We start from the raw sequence: 16,672 nt of genomic DNA on the forward strand, positions 1-16,672 counted from the left end.
TGGCAGGGCTCTTCTGTGTCCCAGCTGCATATGTGCATCTCTCTCCTGCCTACCAGTTCTCTCCCTTCTCTCTTTAATCAGCATGTTAATAAGAAAGGTAACTAATCAATACATTCAATGGCCTGGCCTGGCGATTGATACCATCTCAAACACCCCCCTCACTCTCCCCAGCCAAACACACACACCCACACACAAACACACAGAGTTCAAGCACTCTTGCTACAGGCGCTCTCTGTGGTAATTGTAATAAATGATCATTTTCCAAATGTTTGGGGCAAATTCGGCACATCAATCTAATTACACAGAGTGAAAGGCTACGTTTTCTTTCTCACTCTTTCTTTTTTCTCCTCCCTATCAGTGAACTTCACATTTGGATGCCCATACTGTAGCTCTTAACTGCCCATATTCTTCATTTTCTGTAGGCTAGTAGTGTTGTTTCAGTTATTCGGGCAGGGAGGCCCACCAAATCCTCAGGGCAGAAAAAGGTTGCTCTCAGAAGGGATACAAATGTTTAAGAGAAAATACACTCATACAGCTCAGGGCTTAAAAAAAAGAGTAAAGAACATCCTGCCTTTTACCAAAGCAAATGCATAACAACATTCCCACCCCCCCAATATTATTAATAGAAAGAAAAACTTCCAAACCGTCCTCAGGATATGGACTCAAACACAGAAATAAAACATGTCTCCGCAACTACTGAGGCTCACATGAGAGACATGGCAGAGGATGAAGGGAAAGTCTTCATGCAGGGAGGAGGCAATGCTACATTGGCAACTCTACAATACAAGGTGGCCTTTTATGGCTGACAGTATGGGCTTATCCCCCTGACCTTAACCCAATGTGGTTTTGCCTTCTGGTAACTTCACTGCCGAGGCCAGAATGGTGTAGATCCTTTTACATCTGTCTGTGAGTTGAAATGTTTCCCTTTTTTCCCCTCTGTATCATTTTACCCTCTCACGGTTTGCAATCAATAATAAAAAGGCTGCAATGGTACCTATTGTATGAATTATTACTGACAATGTGTTCTGAATCTATTGTAAATATTTTATTATCATTGAGTCAAGATAATAACTGTATTATTAGTTGGGTTAACATGCATTTATACCGTTCAATGTATTTTAGAGCTTAGAGTTTTTAATTATTCAATTACCTGCCGTAAGTTCTCATCTTACATTTTTTTCCCATTTAAGAGCAGAATTTAGGTATTGTAAATTCCTACTTCAGATTATTGTGTTCTGTGGGTGGTGGGTGATTCTTATTACATTGGTTTAGAAACACAACAAAGGAAACTGAAGCATAATAATGTAATACCTAAATTAATGTTTATACATTTTGAGTGCATTTCTAATCATCAGTAGCCACTGTTTTGTCTGATTAGAAATGCACTTGAATTGTATTTGAAACATGCATGTTTGAAACCTTATAAGGCTGAAGAGAATATTTCTAAATGTTCAGTAAATAGCTACCATCTGGTTGCTTGTACATTTGGGAATGTGTTCTTATATCAACAGATTCTAGGTAAATGACTGATCAACAGAATCCAAGCAATGGTTAGGTATCAATCCTGCCTTAGCCATGTTTATGCAGTGTCCTTGTTAACAAACAACCTGCACATTCACGTCTGATTCGGAAAACTGGAAGCATCTACTTGAGAGGGGGGAGTCCATGTTGTATTTATGTACCCTAACACATTCTGCAAATGTATTAGACCAGGGGGAAAAACCTATGCTGCATAAACACTGCAATGCGTATTCAATTGATTTGAGCCTAATGTACAGAAAGCTGTGAATATCACTGGGAGATTCCACATCTAAGGCATTCAACGCCGTATATCACATATTCAGGCTTTGCAGTATATCTCTATAGCCCATATAGCCTATATCCAGTTTCATTGCATTATCTGCATGTCCGAAGCCTCCCACAGGGGCTCAGAATGACCACTGGCCCCAGTGACCCTCAGCTCTGCTGTCACCCTTCATCATCCCGTGCTCCATCTTGGATGGTGTGGTCACCTAGCAACGGAGGCCAGGGTTCGCGGCTCATGGACCAGAGGCTATTGGGAAATTAATCGATACTCCTCGGCCAAACTCGGCTCATCCCCATCCCCCCTTATTATGGCCAAATGAGTCGAGGCAGTTCTCACTTTTCTGCACCTCTATTTGTGAGGATATCCTGTAACAGGACAAGAAATGTCTCCGCTTGTCAACGGCCTTCAACGAGGATGCTTACCTATGCATCTGTCCCTTCATCCACCATCCATTTCACCAATGAATGGTGGAAGGGACAAATAAAGAACATTTCTAAGGATTTTCGTTTTTTTCTATCTTTGAATTGATTATGGCTTTCAGTCAAATAATGCTGACCGGAGATTGTATTGGTGCAAGATCCTCTGCTATGTACATTATGGTCAGCACAATGTTTCTGATGGCATTTAGTGCCTGCACTCCATTTGAGAGCTTTTGGATTTTCAGTTCGATTCATGAAATCTTATTGAACAGCTATCTGTGGTGCAGTGGCGCAGTGGTCTAAGGCACTGCATTGCAGTGCTAGCTGTGCCACTAGAGATCCTGGTTTGAATCCAGGCTCTGTCGTAGCTGGTTGCGACCGGGAGACCCATGGGGCGGTGCACAATTGGCCCAGGGTAGGGGAGGGAATGGCCGGCAGGGATGTAGCTCATTTGGTAGAGCATGGTGTTTGCAATGCCAGGATTGTGGGTTCGACTCCCACGGGGGGCCAGTATGAAAAATAAAACAAATAATGTATTCACTAACTGTAAGTCGCTCTGGATAAGAGTGTCTGCTAAATAACTAAAATGTAAATCTGATATGAACACAAAGATCATTTCCAATAAAGCAAAATTAATAAATGCTAATGGGATATTGGATTTGGAAATAAAGGTGAACATTTACGTCATTTAGCAGACGCTCTTATCCAGAGTGACTTACAAATTGGACCTGAGGTTTAGGCATATAGCTAGTGCTATCTAGCAATCCAGATCTGTTTAGCAGGACCCCTATTTATTATGAAGGTCCCCAACCTTTATAATCAGGCAAGGGTCATTCACCTTTGATCCCCTCCGACCATACTGGGAGGATGGGGAAAATTCGATCACCTTAAACAGTTTAAAACAGAAGGGCAGAGGAGGAGACCAGGATGAAAGGTTGGGGGGAGGTCGGAGGAGTAGGAGGAGGAGGATAAGGAGGAGGGGAAACAAACCAGTGCTAATCTATCTGTTCCCTGATCAGAGCCATCAAACTGAATGGGGAGACTCAAGTAGATCTGTGCTGATTTACCTCTATGGTCTTCCACACTAAAAAGAGGAACACCATTTCTTTCCATCCCTGTATGAATGATTTCACAATGATTCACAGAGATTTCACCCTAAAATAACTGCAGCAGATGTTGAACATTTTAATATGGTTCGGATCATATTTATGTCTTACATGTGGAATACATGTGTGACAAACAGAAACTATCTTCATAGGACAGAGTATTCACAGTCATTAAGTGCAAATGTCCCACAGTAAACTTTTTAATACTGCAAGTATCAAAGCATTGTATTAGACTGCAGATGCACACACCGAGGCAGCTGTGGCGGTAGCCATCTTTTGGAGGTTCTCCACAGATTAGGCAAACAGCTTTCGTAACTTTTGTTGGTCATCCCCATAAGAGGATGCTGCGGACACACAGATGGCTGTCCAGCGCGTGGCCGGAGGTGGGCCGTGAAATGACCCCCCAGCTGGACACTGTGGACAGGTCACTGATCTCCAATCCCCTCCTTTTGAGCCAGCTGCCAGCGGGCCATGCTAATGGTGAACCCCTCCCCCACTCAGAGGCCAGGCCACAGGGAGTGTCCAGCTGCACCCCACTCCCTGGCCTTTCACTGGACACCATAGAGCCCGAGGGGGTGGGGGCAGGGGTGGAGGCCCACAGGAGAGGCAGATAAGAGCAACAGCCACAAGGACGAAGCATGGAGGCATGACAAGAGAAGGGAAAATAACCTTTTAACCATAAAACTGAGGAGTCGCCTCTGGAAACTGGTGAGACAGTATGTGTTTGTGTGAGAGTGCGGCTCACATTGTCCCTGTTCAATGTGCAGTTGAGGATAGAATGGTGGACGATACAGAATGGATGGAGGAGCCCTGTAGAAGGCATTGGCTCATCAACACATTACATTTGGATGTGTCTGCTGCTAATGTGATGCTCTTACGACCAGTGCTGTTTCCAGTTCGATGACTTGGCATGGGCCCATCCTGCTCATGGGGTGGTAGCTCTACTGAGCTGGAGCCTGTCTGCCTACTGAGAGAAGGCTTTTGGGTTTGGTTGCCTGGAGTAATGTCGATAAATCAATAGGACATACGTCACTGCGGGCCTGAGAAGCCACATGAAACTGTCATCGATCGGCATAAGGTGTAGCGGAGGGGAGGAGGGTTGGGGGGCTGAACTGAGGTGTTGGGATGGGAGGGGGAATAGGGGTCAGTACGAGTAGTCGAGAACTCGACCCCCACAATGAAGGCCTGGGTCAAAGGACAGGGCAGTGGCCAGTAGGCCCTGAACAACACTGCAGAGCCACGTGCCCATCAACACCACTATGTCACAGCTTACAAAACAGGAACAGCCTCTCCTACCCTGCTCCCTCCGTCTCAGCAATACACTGCAATGGTGCACTCTGACACACTACTTGACTGACTGGCACTGTACAATACAAATGTAGCCTATAATGTCACATTGTAGTTGTTTTAACTGAAATAGATAATGTAATAGTGTCAGGAAATACATCATCATGTAGGAATTTTCATGTGATTTAATTGTGTTTAATTTTAGTTAACGGAAAGCTGCATCAACTTAAACCAAACTAGATTGAAGGAAAATCTTTAAAAATGCACTCAATATACAGTACATGGTTTTCCATAACCACTGTTTCCTCTGCCTCAATGTCCATGACCGCAGCATTGTACACCAGATCCACTGTAGCAAGTCCCCACAACCAATTCCCTTCTCCTCCTGCATTTTCAGCAGTAGTTTCGATTACAGATCAATACAACAACACATGATCAACACAGGCCAGATCATGATATCCATCCCCCTCACTTAGGGCGGACCAGTGGAGCACCAAGAGCCAATGAGTCCCTTGTTTAAAGTGTGATAAGTTCAATGCACACTACAGACAGACAAGAGTATGTCTGGTGTCAAGTTCTCTTGACATTCTGTCTGGCTCTGGTGCAGCATTTTGATCTTCAGTGCTGATCAAGAGGAAAGAGTAGGCAATCCCTCAACCACACCCTCAACCACTCCCTCAACCACTCCCTCTCTCTCTCATCCTATTTCTCTCTGCTCTCTGGCCTTGCCCCTACAGTTGCTCATGGTGAGCTAATGGCCAGCACATTGATCATGCTTGCTCGACCTCCAAATTGAGGTCAACCACGAAAGAAGCCCTCTCCAATGTCAGGAATCAACTGCTGATTTCAACGGTAATACGTGCATGATTTGCTTTTCTGAAATAATAAAATGTATTTTAGTTTTTTTTCTATTGCCACATGAAACGCCTCTTGTTAAATATCTGTCACATCACAATTTCTTTAATTAGGCCTACTCAAAGTTATTAAACATTGCATAATTTATTTAAAAGTGGAATATATATAAGTTCCAACATCGATGCATTCATTTCCCGGACACTTTCATTATCACCATAGGTATATGACATAGGCAGGTGTAAATAAATACATGGCAGCCTCTGTCCTTGTTCTGCGAGTTTCCATGGAAACGGCTGATAGAGTATCTTATCGATCGCGGTGTCCAGTCTGAATTGTGTAGCCCCCTGAACCGACTTTTTTTCTGCAGTGATGGGCGTGGATCAATATCCCGAAATTTTCTCGCCTTCCGTCCTCCGTAATAGCAAAAGATAGAACAAAAAATGTCAGCAATACTATTTCTAGAAGCGTCTAATGATCAACTTAAATGCTTTAATTGACATTAAAACGAGCATTTAAATGTAATTTAAAAGGTGACGGATGCTCTTGTATGGCGCGCGCACAGCCACTCCATAATCACCCATTTCCTTTACTCTCAATATTTATGCATAGCCTACAGTCAGCGTGCATTCACCCAAATGTGTATCCATTTACCCAAATCGTCTCTCTATAGTCGAATGAGTATATTTAACCAACTGCTAAATAAAAGTCTATTCATCTCTTCTAAACGTCATGGTGTGAGAGGAGCCGCAGCGGACCTGGGGGAGCTCGTTTAAATCTTGCCTGAGGGATCCCCCCAGCTAGGGGTCATGGTTGAAGTCATGGAGCATCGGATTTAAAGGTGGGCGTTCCTCAAGGTGTCTCTGTAGCCCCAAGGCACGGTCATCACAATTCCTAGATGGGTGGAAATGGAAGTGCAGAGTGGACAAAGGCTTTTGAACACTTCTAGAAATGTTAGCCAAGGAGCTTGGTGATGGTCATCCACCTTCAATAAAAACACCTTGCCCTGACCAATACACAATAGGCTAGTACTGTTTCACAATTAATCTTGTCTCCAAACCATCATTTTTTCATGACCTATTGATATGGGTGGGGTGGGGGGGAGGTGGGGGGTGTCAGTGATTATTGTAGTGTCAGTTTCATTCAGTGTGAGGCTACTAATAAACAGCCATATATGGTATTAGGGTTAGGCTATGAAAAATACTAAAATAATATGGCCTATTTTACTTCCAGCATGTCAGTGAGAGTGTGTTATGGATGTCAATACTTACAAAACAAAAAAAAGGGAACATAGAATGTAAGTGGAGTGGTGTCATGCTACTTATTATTTCTAGTCCAGCACCAACCTGATATATATACAGTCTCTCCCCACACAGAGATGTCAATATGTTTGGTCTTCACTGGGTGGAATGCGCCCTCAGGCTCCCATATGAAATTAGCTGACCATTCCCATGTTGGTTCCTTTCATGCCCTCTCTTAATGCTGTGTATACTATTGTATCAATAATTCAGCCACAATTTAGTTGTAGTTGTGCCACATGTTACGGGTCAATTGTAATGGTTAGATTGCACTGTGTGCCTGATATACTCTATATAGAACTTTGGTGGCCATGCCATATCTTAGAAAAAAGGTGCTAAGTAGAACCATATAGGGTTCTTTGTTTTGTCCCCATAGGGGAACCCTTTTTGGTGTTAGGTAGAACCCTTTGCAGAGGGTTCTACTTATAAACTTATATGTAGGGTTCTTCATAGAACCCTCTGTAAAGGGGTTCTATAATTGTTTTACATTTTAGTAATTTAGCAGCATTTTCATACTTTTTGGGAATTGAACCCATAAACCTAGCATTACAAGCACCATGCTCTACCAACTGAACCACACAGGACTGTTCTGCTGGCTTGCAAAGTGATGTGTAATTCCTATTGGAATCCAGACAGAGCAAGGATATCCAACAATTGGAACTTTTAATCACCCCCAACCTGCATTCAGAATGACTGTCAAAGTAGGGAAGATTGATAAAAGAGACTACCTAAACCATCTCAACTAGAACAACCATCTCAGTAACGGGTGATTTAAGTCCAACTACTAACAGATTTGATTCGTTTAGAAAAATGTATCTTATTTATCTTTGTGTAGCATAAGCATATTAAAACAAACAATTCTAAAAAAAAAAGACCTGCTATAGAGCATGCTGGGAAATGTGATAATGATGGGAATGGTATTGAGTGTTTTACTCTACACAGACTAAAAATGACACAATCGCACTCACCTTTGGTATTAACACCAACACTCAGGTTATTTTACACCACTGAGTGTTAATTTAACTTGTGAATCAACTCTAGAAATGTTACACTGAAAAGGCAACACTAGGTTACACTGGCCAATTTGCTGTGTACAAATATTCCCATATACAGTGCCTTCGCAAAATATTCAGACCCCTTTACTTTTTCCACATTTTGTTATGTTACAGCAATCTACACATAATACCCCATAACGACAAAGCTAAAACAGGTTTTTTATCAATTTTAGCAAATGTATAAATAATAAAAACGGAAATACCTTATTTACATAAGTATTCAGACCCTTTGCCATGAGACTCGAAATTGAGCTCAGGTGCATCCTGTTTCCATTGATCATCCTTGAGATGTTTCTACAACTTGATTGGAGTCCACCTGTGGTAAATTAAATTGATTGGACATAATTTGGAAAGGCACACACCTGTCTATATAAGGTCCCACAGTTGACAGTGCATGTCAGAGCAAAAACCAAGCCATGAGGTCGAAAGAATTGTCCGTAGAGCTCCGAGACAGGATTGTGTCCAGGCACATATCTGGGGAAGGGTACCAAAAAATGTCTGCAGCATTGAAGATCCCCAAGAGCACAGTGGCCTCCATCATTCTTAAATGGAAGAAGTTTGGAACCACCAAGGCTCTTCCTAGAGCTGGCCGCCTGCCAAACTGAGCAATCGGGGGGAAAGGGCCTTGGTCAGGTAGGTGACCAAGAACCTGACAGAGATCTAGAGGAGATGGGAGAACCTTCCAGAAAGACAACCATCTCTGCAGCACTCCACCAATCAGGCCTTTATGGTAGAGTGGCCAGACAGAAGCCACTCCTCAGTAAAAGGCACATGACAGCCCACTTTGAGTTTAACAAAGGCACCTAAAGACTCTCAGACCATGAGAAACAAGATTCTCTGGTCTGATGAAACCAAGATTGAACTCTTTGGCCTGAATGCCAAGCGTCACGTCTGGAGGAAACCTGGCACCATCCCAAGCATGGTGGTGGCAGCATCATGCTGTGGGGATGTTTTTCAGCGGCAGGGACTGGGAGACAGGATCGAGGCAAAGATGAACGGAGCAAAGTACAGAGAAATCCTTGATGAAAACCTGCTCCAGAGTGCTCAGGACCTCAAACTGGGGCGAAGGTTCACCTTCCAACAGGACAACAACCCTAAGCACACAGCCAAGACAATGCAGGAGTGGCTTCGGGACAAGTCTCTGAATGTCCTTGAGTGGCCCAGCCAGACGCTGGACATCTCTGGAGAGACCTGAAAATAGCTGTGAAGCAACACTCCCCATCTAACCTGACAGAGCTTGAGAGGATCTGCAGACAAGAATGGGGAGAAACTCCCCAAATACAGGTGTGCCAAGCTTGTAGCGTTATACCCAAGAAGACTCAATGCTGTAATCGCTGCCAAAGGTGCCTCAACAAAGTACTGAGTAAATGGTCTGAATACTTATGTAAATGTGATATATATTTTTTTATTTTTTATAAATTAGCAAACATTTCTAAAAACCTATTTTTGCTTTGTCATTATGGGGTATTGTGTATAGATTGATGAGGGGGGAAAACAATTAAGTCAATTTTAGAATAAGGCTGTAACGTAACAAAATGTGGCAAAAGTCAAGGGGTCTGAATACTTTCCGAAGGCACTGTAGGTACAGTTTAAAACATTCTCATACCTATCCTTTGAATAAACTCTAAATCGTTAAAGTTTAAACATTGAGATAAACACTAATGCTTAGGCACTATTTAAAAGAATAAAACAAATATGTACAATAAAAAACGTATTCAGATTCAGAAGGGTTCTAGGTAGAACCCTTCTTGCCTTCCAAATAATCCTTCTTCCAAAAACGGTTCTTAGGATGAGAAAGGTTCTAGGTTGAACCCTTTGCCTTACAAAGAACCCTCGTCTTCCAAAAAGGGTTCTTCAGATCAAAATGGTTCTTGGTAGAACCCGATCCCTCTGCAAGTAACCCTTTTGGAAACCTTTTTTCTAAGCGTGTATGAGCTTCACACTAAAGTGGCTTGTAAAATGCATCATACTGTGGGCTTACTGTGCTTTGTGGCATGGTTCTGACACCAAGTAGCTGAGACAAAATGCTCCACAAAGGAGAAAAAGGATGAGTGTGTCTCATATGAACACACTTAACTGGGGATGTATCCTCTATCCACAGGACTGGTGGGTCCAGACAGGTCTCAGGGGTTCTTCCTATGCCATCTCCATCCCTGTGTTGGAGATTTGCCGTTATCTGGGTGGCTAGCTCAGCCCCGGGTGGTTACTGTTAGCTCCACACACTACAACAGAAATGGAAATCACTGTAGTGTTTGTGCATGCTGGATGGGAGGAGGGAGCAAGAGGAGGAAAGTGTCTGCCCTCGCATCCCGCTGAGATGAAAACCCTTCAGCCTTGAGAGGAGGAAACGCTACCAGGGCAGAAGTCAGCCTCCCCGGGCCTCTGCATGTGGGAGAGAAGGAGAATCAAGGAGTCAAACTTTTCTCTCCCTCCAGCAGATTGTGTGTGAGAGCTGTCAAAGTGAGAACCTGGTGCTAAACTTCAGCTGCTCAGCTTCAGCTGTACATGTACACTGAACTTCCTGAACATACTACAGTTCACTATAGAATACTACAGTACTTACTATAGAATTCTGTATTAAACTGTAGTATACTGTACAATACTATACAACACACTAGTATCCCTTGATCATGTATAGTACTTATTATAGAATTTTGTAGTATACTGTAGAGTACTATAGTAAATACTACAGTATTATCCACAAAAAAACACTGTAATAAATACTACAGAAATGTCAGCAAAAACACTACAGTACTCAAAAACACACAAAAAAGTATTTATTTTGCATATACCCTGCCCATGCCCCTCGCCCATAACCCAATTTGCGCCACCCGTATGTGAGAAACCTACATGCCAAGTATAGACCATATATTGCGTTCCTTACAGGTTATAGAAAAGAGCAGAATCTCTGAACTATCTGTTCAGAACCCAGTCCTACCTACTTACAGGTTGTGGAAAATTTGCTCTTCTAGTATTTCTCCAGTAGGTTTCCTCAAGGAGAAAGCCTCCACTTCTATATCAAAGATAACATAATTTTTTTTTTTACAGTAATGTCCCCCAAAACACTACAGTAAATACTACAATATACCGTACGACAGTCCGCAAAAACACTATAGAAAATACTACTGTATACTACAGTCCGCTCTTTTCTTCACAAGAGTATTTATTCTATATTAACTGTATATACCACATTGTAAACAGGGTGGTTCGAGCCCTGAATACTGGTTGGCTGACAGCCGTGGTATATCACAGGTATGACAAAACATGTATTTTTACTGCTCTAATCACTTTGGTAACCAGTATATAATAGCAATAAGGCGCCTTGGGGGTTTGTGGTATATGGCAAATGTACCACGGCTAAGGGCTCTATCCAGGCACTCCGTGTTGCATCGTGCGTAAGAACAGCCCTTAACCGTGAAATATTGGCAATATACCACATCCCCTCGGGCCTTATTGCTTAAGTATACTACAATAAATACTACAGTAAAGTTTGCAAAAAAAGACTGCAAAAACATTCCTACCATAGAATACACTATAGTCTTTTTTCATGTGGGATGTACTGTAGGTCAAGTTTTCTACAGCTATGCATAAAAGAAGACGTAGTCTACACCTTCAAGTGCACCTGGCCCTGTTGTAGTGGCTCTATAAAACTGGCATAAGTGATTTCGCCCAAGTCATCTGACCATCAGCCTGCATTCTCCTGCCTAGCCTTGGGTACTGTGGGTACGGCAGTCAGTAGTTATTCATCATCCGTAATGTTAACGATTACAGCATGTCGATAGCAAACCCAGGAGTTAAATGAGTTTGTGCACTCAGCTACGCCTGTGCTTGAAGTTCAAGGTCATTCCCTTGATCCTGACAGAGGGATGATTCTCGGCTATGTTAGAAGCACACACATCTCGCCCAAGGTCAAGTGTGCCACTATTTAGAACAAATAGATACATAAAACACTCAGTCTTGTGAGTGGGTAAAGTATGGGCTCAGACCTTGGCTAGGGTGAAGTCAGCAGCCCCTCATATATTCTGTCCTATGCTTGTATTTCAAGTTGACGTTGGTCTCATCAGTTAGCCTAGTCGGGTTTAATGTAATTCAATGGAAAAGTTAGCATAGATTTTTGTCACGTTTAAGGACATGCTAGAGTGCAATGTGCGGAGAGATCTTAAAGGCTCCAGGTGACATATAGAGCACTTTTCATGCACCTGCTGACCAAATGTATATCCAATTTCCTTAAAGCTGTTCAGCAAAACGTACCATGACCAAGACTGCTTTTTCATAAGGCTAAAAGCATTGTGGTTGACCAAGTTGGACAGGCAGTTCGCGTGGCGAGAGGATACACTTGATTTGGAGTCAGTTAGCAGCTCATGCCTATCGTAATGGACAATGGTGAGGGCAAGTGTCTCTCCCTCCCTCCTCTTTCTCTCCTGGCGTGTTCCCCCCAGAGACACGAGCCTGGCCGGGCGCTCTGATGACCAAGCGTGACATTTAAACCCCTGCCCTCCGGTGGCTTTGGGGGAGGGTGAGGTCCATCTGAGCACAGAGAAAAGGGGTACAAGGCAGAAGCTCTCCCTTCAATCTGCCCTCCTCCTCCCTCCCACTCCCGCAGAAATCCTCAGTGTCAGAACTCAGCCATTGTAAGTGTCCTGAACTGAAGAAAGGGCCTTTGGTAAACAATTCAGCTGTCTACTCGGAACACAATGGAAGCACATCACATTGCTTTGAGCATCTGTTTCAAGTAGGTAGCACTACTGCTCAACACTGACCATATACACAGATTCAATCTCAGAATCTGTTCTCCCTGGAAACACCTGCTCACATGGAATCTTGTTTAACTTAGACAGTGCTTTCTATGGTACCACACAACAAATCATTTTAGAGAGTTTTATTTGTGATTAAAATGTAATACAGTAGAGAAAGAAAGAAACCTGTTTATTGATGCAAGTACATGGAAGTATTTGTCAATAGTCGCATAGGCCTACAGATACTGCATCCTTTATCATCTAGGCCTGAGTCTCGTCATATTCTGCAGCCACCTATCGCCCTCCTGTGGTCGTTTTCAAAACTACCAAACTACAAATTACAGTATAGTATGTTTTTTAATACTTCTGTAATGCATATTATTTATACAAGTTTAGAGGTATTTAGTGGGTTTTCCTCTAATTTAGTTTAGCTCCCCTATTATTTCTTTTTGCAGACTTTAATCAATATACACTACCAGTTTGGACACACCTACTCATTCAAGGGTTTTTCTTTATTTTTTTTACTATTTTCTACATTGTAGAATAATATGGAAGACATCAAAACTATGAAATAACACCTATGGAATCATGTAGTAACCAAAAAAGTGTTAAACAAATCAAAATATATTTTATATTTGAGATTCTTCAAATAGCCACCCTTTGCCTTGATGACAGCTTTGAACACTCTTGGCATTCTCTCAACCAGCTTCACCTGGAATGCTTTTCCAACAGTCTTGAAGGAGTTCCCACAATTGCTGAGCACTTGTTGGCTGCTTTTCCTTCACTCTGCCGTCCGACTCATCCCAAACCATCTCAATTGGTTTGTGGTCAGGGGATTGTGGAGGCCAGGTCATCTGATGCAGCACTCCATCACTCTCCTTCTTGGTAAAATAGCTCTTACACAGCCTGGAGGTGTGTTGGGTCATTGTCCTGTTGAAAAACAAATGATAGTCCCACTAAGCCCAAACCAGATGGGATGGTGTATCACTGCAGAATGCTGTGGTAGCCATGCTGGTTAAGTGTGCCTTGAATTCTAAATAAATCACAGACAGTGTCACCAACAAAGCACCCCCACACCATCACACCTCCTCCTCCATGCTTTACGGTGGGAATTACACATGCGGAGATCATCCGTTCACCCACACCGCGTCTCACAAAGACACGACGGTTGGAACCAAAAATCTCCAATTTGGACTCCAGACCAAAGGACAAATTTCCACCAGTCTAATGTCCATTGCTCGTGTTTCTTGGCCCAAGCAAGTATCTTCTTCTTATTGGTGTCCTTTAGTAGTGGGTTCTTTGCAGCAATTCGACCATGAAGGCCTGATTCACACAGTCTCCTCTGAACAGTTGATGTTGAGATGTGTCTGTTACTTGAACTCTGTGAAGCATTTATTTGGGCTGCAATTTCTGAGGCTGGTAACTCTAATGAACTTATCCTCTACAGCAGAGGTAACTCTGGGTCTTCCATTCCTGTGGCGGTCCTCATGAGAGCCAGTTTGATCATAGCGCTTGATGGTTTTTGTGACTGCACTTGAAGAAACTTTCAAAGTTGTTGAAATGTTCCATACTGATTGACCTTCATGTCTTAAAGTAATGATGGACTGTCGTTTCTCTTTGCTTATTTGAGCTGTTCTTGCCATAATATGGACTTGGTATTTTACCAAATAGGGCTATCTTCTGTATATTCCCCCCCCTACTTTGTCACAACACCACTGATTGGCTTAAACACATTAAGAAGGAAAGAAATTCCACAAATTAACTTTTAAGAAGGCACACTTGTTAATTGAAATGCATTCCAGGTAACTACCTCATGAAGCTGGTTGACAGAATGCCAAGAGTGTGCAAAGCTGTCATCACGGCAAAGGGTGGCTATTTGAAGAATCTCAAATATAAAATATATTTTGATTTGTTTAACACTCTTTTATTAACTACTTCATAGGTGTTATTTCATAGTTTTAATGTCTTCACTATTATTCTACAATGTAAAAAATAGTAAAAATAAAGAAAAACCCTTGAATGAGTAGGTGAGTCAAAACTTTTGACTGGTAGTATATATCAGGCTTACCCTCAAATTGTTGTTATTGTTCACATCATGCTCAGATACCATGTCATCTATTTTCCAAGGAGACTCCCCCAGTTTCCTTTTACCTTATAGCAATGGGTTAACATCAGCCACGATGCTCTGTTGAAGAACCGCTAATCAGCTAGAAAACATTTGCTGCCCTTCTGGCAAGGTCAAAGGGGTCACGGTCCCTGGCTGAATGTCCAGTTCTATCCCCCCGCTCACCTCTAAACCCTGCTCGCCTCAGGGGCCCACAGGTCATGCAGGCATAATCACAGCACCCCCTGCATGCAGTCTGAGAGTCTCTCTAATCTAAGGCCCAGGGATGGGCCAGTCCATCAGTCTATCAGTCCGTCTGTCTGTTTGTCTGACAGGGCTTCCCTCCTCATCATACGAACCGCCTTGGCCGGCTCATATTGACTCAGAGACCCGGACCTTGGCTCCACATAGGGGGAAAGACGGCCTCTGAAACCAGCCTCTTGTTTGACCAGCTGATTGATCTGTTAACACTTGCCATTCGACGTGTCCCTGAATTTAATTTCAGAATTAATTTATTGAGACGTGTGCAGTACAGGCATAATGTAGAGTGGACCGTTTGAGAGGTAGGGGGTGGAGGTAAGTAGCATTGCAATTCAGATGTTGTCTGCTGATATTGGCGTGTTGGTTTTGATTCATTTGTGCACTTTACCTCATTTGAGTAGGCTAGAAGAGCTTCAATCATACGGTATTTTCTCTGATGTATTACACACTTGATATACACTGCAATTCAGCTTTTAGACACTAATGTGTTCAAGATCAAATAAACCTTACTATAAACTACACACGTTAAAACTGTAGCTACATTTTAAGTCCCATTAATGCTGTCAAGTAGCCAGTTGCCAATAATTACAAAGCAGTGGAGGCTGGTGAGGGGATAGTAATGGCTGGAATGGAGTGGCTGAAATGAAACGTTTCCATGTGTTCACTCCATTCCAGCCATTACTATGAGCCGTCCTCCCCTCACCAGCCTCCACTGTTACAAAGCTATAGGAGTTAGATTGATCTTCAATTATAAACGCCACCTGTTCAATGTGCACTATTAGATTAAGTATTGGTTACAATAACCAACCTGGATACACAGATACTGTAACTACAATATAGTATAACATGAGTAGAGAGAGAGACTTTCTTACTGTCATTTTATGACAGTGGGCTGTCGATTATAATAAAAACAGTTGAAAAACGCTTTTCACAGCTCATAAAGATTGTCAATTCGCTGCTATGTGGGTATTGTCAAAGGCGCAGAGGGCATTGCACTAGATGTTGCAGTCTATTCCACTTTCCACTTGAATGTTATCTCCAGTGCCCATAAAAAACAAGACAATGAAATGAGGTTATTCTCCAGTGCCGAAGACAAGCCCTGTTTGGATGTAGGAGCTGATTTGATGGACTCTCCCTCTCCCGCCAGCCGGTATGGTGGAGAGAAGAGAGAGGGCCTGTTTGGATATGCATCACAAAGGCTTCCTGCAGTATTGATCTGCAGTGGGTTAAGGCAGTCTATCAGCAAATGTCCCTCTCTCTGGGAAAAACAACAGCTGATTAAAAACACACAGCAGCCAGGCAGGCAGGAGGCTGCTGATGGCCGGTTATCTCAGCCCAAAGGTCAGTGTGTACAGATATAATCCACTTTCACTTAACAGCTTAATTTAAGTCACACCTCATGCTAATGCCGCCATTTGGCAGTCCCTTTCCTTAAGGTTGACTATTATTTAACAAGAAGATGATACAGTATTGTACAGATGTTTTGCGCTCATGCTAAGAACAGCATCAGGCCTTGCAGACAGGAAGCTGAACCTCTTTGATCTTGAATTGTAGCAAGCACTTGTGCTTCCTTTTTCCAACCACGACACTAAAACAGGTGCACCCAGGTTTGCTGCTGATGTAAGCAGTTATAACTGAGGTTCAGCACTAGTGTGTAGAACTATTTGCTCTTAACCATACAGACTGAAATAATAAACCTTTTTCAAAACAGAGAAAAGGCACTTTAATATATTTGAAAGATACATTT

At 42.7% G+C, this 16,672-nt stretch overlaps 1 non-coding gene across 1 annotated transcript; it reads left to right on the plus strand.

The window, feature by feature from the left end:
• Positions 1–10,778: 10,778 nt before the first annotated feature.
• On the plus strand, positions 10,779–10,833 carry LOC121543983. The gene has a single exon (XR_005996049.1). It is a non-coding gene; the product is annotated as a U7 small nuclear RNA (small nuclear RNA).
• Positions 10,834–16,672: the final 5,839 nt, after the last annotated feature.

The sequence above is a fragment of the Coregonus clupeaformis genome, unplaced genomic scaffold, assembly GCF_020615455.1.
Source record: "Coregonus clupeaformis isolate EN_2021a unplaced genomic scaffold, ASM2061545v1 scaf1063, whole genome shotgun sequence".
NCBI classification, from domain to species: Eukaryota; Metazoa; Chordata; class Actinopteri; order Salmoniformes; family Salmonidae; genus Coregonus; species Coregonus clupeaformis.